The following is a 3531-nucleotide window of genomic DNA, read 5'->3' as shown; positions in this document are numbered from 1 at the left end:
TAACACAGATAGGAAAATATAAAGATAGGAGCATAACATAGACAGGAGAATATAAAGATGGGAACGTAACACAGACAGGAGAATATTAAGATCGGAAAATAACACAGACAGGAGAATATAAAGATAGGAACATAACACAGCTAGGAGATTATTAAGATGAGAACATAACACAGACAGGAGAATATAAAGATGGGAACATAACATTGATAGGAGAATATAAAGATAGCAACATAACACAGATAGGAAAATATAAAGATAGGAACATAACATAGACAGGAGAATATAAAGATGGGAACGTAACACAGACAGGAGAATATTAAGATAGGAACATAACACGGATAGGAGAATATAAAAATTGAAACGTAATCCACCCGCTCAGTACAATATAAAAACAGGAACATAACACAGACAGGAGAATCTAAAGATGGAAACGTAACACAGATCGTTTAATATTGAGGCAGTAATATAATTCAGATGTCAGAATGTAAAAGACAGGGAAGTGATAAATAGGTTTTGTCGGAATCTTTCTTAATAAAATTTAATTTTCCTAAACTAGCTCTAATTCAATTGGAGTTTATCAATATAATGAAATATGAAGACTTTAATCGCCCGCATTATTCGTTTTATTACAGGCATTAGGACATCATAAAGTTCAAAATGCTAAAGGATAGACAGACAAAGAAGCAGAAAGGAAAAATGAAAACAAGCAATATATATATATAGAGGCTTTGACAGCAAGTAGACAGACAGACATAGTATTTGTTATTTATATTGGAGTTGATTTTTAGCTAGCTATCTGAATTAATGTTTAACATACTACCAACGATTTCAACCTATTACCATCAGTTTCACTCTCCACTCCGCCGAATGGTGATGCATAACTTAGCTTGTTTTGACAGATCCGGTGATTTAACACAGGCGGCAGATTACCATTCTGTATCAGGTTTGATATACAAGCCTCTTTCATAGTTGATGAACTACACCTACAAACTGGCCTAATGAATGTCAAATAAACATAATGAATTATGGAACCATAACTATACCAAAGTCTTATAATTAATTATAACGAAAGCTGGAGTTTAACATTTCTCAAGATGGAATAATCTTGAAATAAAGATCTACAGAACAAACAGATTAATATAGACAGCTGATACCAATACAGTATATATATATATATACATCAGTAGTTCTGGTTGTCTTTACCTTACAACCAAATTATAATGACTGTTTACAGCTATAGTTCTGGTTGTCTTTACCTTACAACCAAATTATAATGACTGTTTACAGCTATAGTTCTGGTTGTATTTACCTTACAACCAAATTATAATGACTGTTTACAGCTATAGTTCTGGTTGTATTTACCTTACAACCAAATTATGATGACTGTTTACAGCTATAGTTCTGGTTGTCTTTACCTTACAACCAAATTCTGATGACTGTTTACAGCTATAGTTCTGGTTGTAATTACCTTACAACCAAATACACTACCTTTCGCAATATGTATAAGAACTACATCCTGATGCGTGTCGTATTTTGTTCCTGCCTTTGAATTTCTTTTGGTCAGCTCCATATTTGATTATTTAAAGCTATTGCTCAAAATACTTATTTATTGCCCTATTATATCAGAAAACTGTTACTCTCTTTGCATATAATAATATTTTATAATAAATTTCATAAATTATTAGAAAGTAAATCATTTATAAACAACTTGAGTACAGTTATTTCTAACTTTAAATATTAAACTAATAAGAGGTCGCTAGCATATAAAATCTTATTATAAATACTAGCGTTAACTTTATAATACTTTCAGTATTTCTGGGTCGGAAAGACCAACTTCGGGCAACTGGGCCTGGCGCAGTTTACCGAGTTATACTTAAAAGTCATGTCCTTTGATGGTACCAGAATTATATAGGTGGGTTTATAGGATTTCTATCATAGATCATCCAACCTTCTCCTTAGTATATTTACTCAGATATTAAATTACGAAATATACAACCTTACTGTACATTTCAAGTAATAATATTGACACTTTATCACTGCAAGATATTAATAACTATTCAATATAGTATAAGCAGTAATACTTCAAATAATATTTCAGTTAATGTTTTTATTATTAACTATAAAAAGGTTGGTTTAATATCTTATTTCTATTTTTATGTTTTTCTAGGGTTAACTATCATACCCACAACCGTCTATAGACGGTGAGTGATAGTGGGATCTGAGACGTTGTGGGTTCTAGCACCCAGATCCCAATCCCCTTTTTTCGGTTAAATGTGACCAGCTCTGCATCTGTTGTTTTGATTATGTCTGATAGATAGAATATCCCCAATGCTTTTGGGAGTTATAACAGCAGACATTTTCACTTTGAAACGATACCTTTTGTACAAATGGTACAATTTTACATTATTATATTAGAACTTTGTTGGCGCGTCCACTTACTTGTTGGCGCGCACATCTACATGAACAATATATAAATTGTAGGTTATATATATAATTAACATGTTTTACACTAAGTTTTGGCTGCTAATCATGAGAAGACCAGAGAAGGGATATTTCTAAGAGGAATTTCATCTTCGATCTTCTTGGTGGAAGTTGGTGCATTATCCACTCGATTCATGAATTCACGAACCCCTGGATAGATATCCCGCGATACCATTCATAATGTAAATATAAAAAGATAAACTCCCGTTCCTTGATGTGATGGCTACTATGTGAGATAGTTCTCAGGAGATTACAGGAATTACTTAGATACAAATAAATAAAACAGAATTAAAACAGGCGTCATAGACTTAGTAATGAACAAGATGGCGTGAAGACCCAGTGGAGAGGAACAATACTATTTACAACATCACCCGTGAATGTGGCTGCCAAGAAAAGAATAACAACAGTTAGAATTCACGAACTCTGAAATAACGATCTATCTGCAATAGCCAGAGAAGAAACCATACGATAAATTTGAATACGATTGTAGGATATGAGCCACATACGAGAAAAGGAAAGATGGAAATCACCTAATTGATAATACATTCAGTCAGTTTAGCACAGAAGTCAACAAAATTTGGATACCCCTCTTTAAAACACCCAAATAATGATTCATGTTTTAAATGTGGGCGACCTCATCGAGTGGATAACGTACTAGGCTTCCACCAATGAGACCCAGGATTGAATTCTAGCAAATACAATCACAGAAACAGTCGTTCTCAGAATATCCCCCAAGAAAGCAGATGATTAGCATAAAGAACGTATACAACTAGTTAGTATTTCATTATATAAGTTACTAATTAATAACACAGGCCTACGAATTTAAACTTCATAAAAGTTGTTTTGGATTTAATAACGGATTTTCTATAATTCAGCTACGCATATTTCGAAAATAATGTTCTTTTCTTTTCTACCACGTAAGGATTTTTTACAAATCGGAAATAAAAAACTCTTACTTAGATCAAATTATTATTTTGTTTACCAAAATGAACATTTTTTATTATTATGTTTGTTAGTTTGGGTTCTAGAACGATCGATAAAGCTCTCACG

The 3531-nt window shown here is 32.5% G+C and overlaps 1 long non-coding RNA gene across 2 annotated transcripts in view; it reads left to right on the top strand.

Moving 5' to 3' along the window:
- The window catches only part of LOC111086390, a 66652-nt gene that overhangs the window by 34730 nt on the left and 28391 nt on the right, over positions 1-3531 (top strand). The window contains exon 3 of one of the 2 annotated variants that reach the window (XR_002611109.1): positions 633-1023. The exons of the other annotated variant lie outside the window; for it this stretch is intronic. This is a non-coding gene — a long non-coding RNA (uncharacterized LOC111086390). Of the gene's footprint in view, positions 1-632; positions 1024-3531 lie in introns of those variants that run through there. 2 annotated transcript variants of the gene reach the window in all.

This window comes from Limulus polyphemus, unplaced genomic scaffold (assembly GCF_000517525.1).
Source record: "Limulus polyphemus unplaced genomic scaffold, Limulus_polyphemus-2.1.2 Scaffold1059, whole genome shotgun sequence".
NCBI lineage: Eukaryota > Metazoa > Arthropoda > Merostomata > Xiphosura > Limulidae > Limulus > Limulus polyphemus.
The sequence above is the reverse complement of the archived record's forward strand: the minus strand, read 5'-3'. Positions and strand labels throughout refer to the sequence as shown.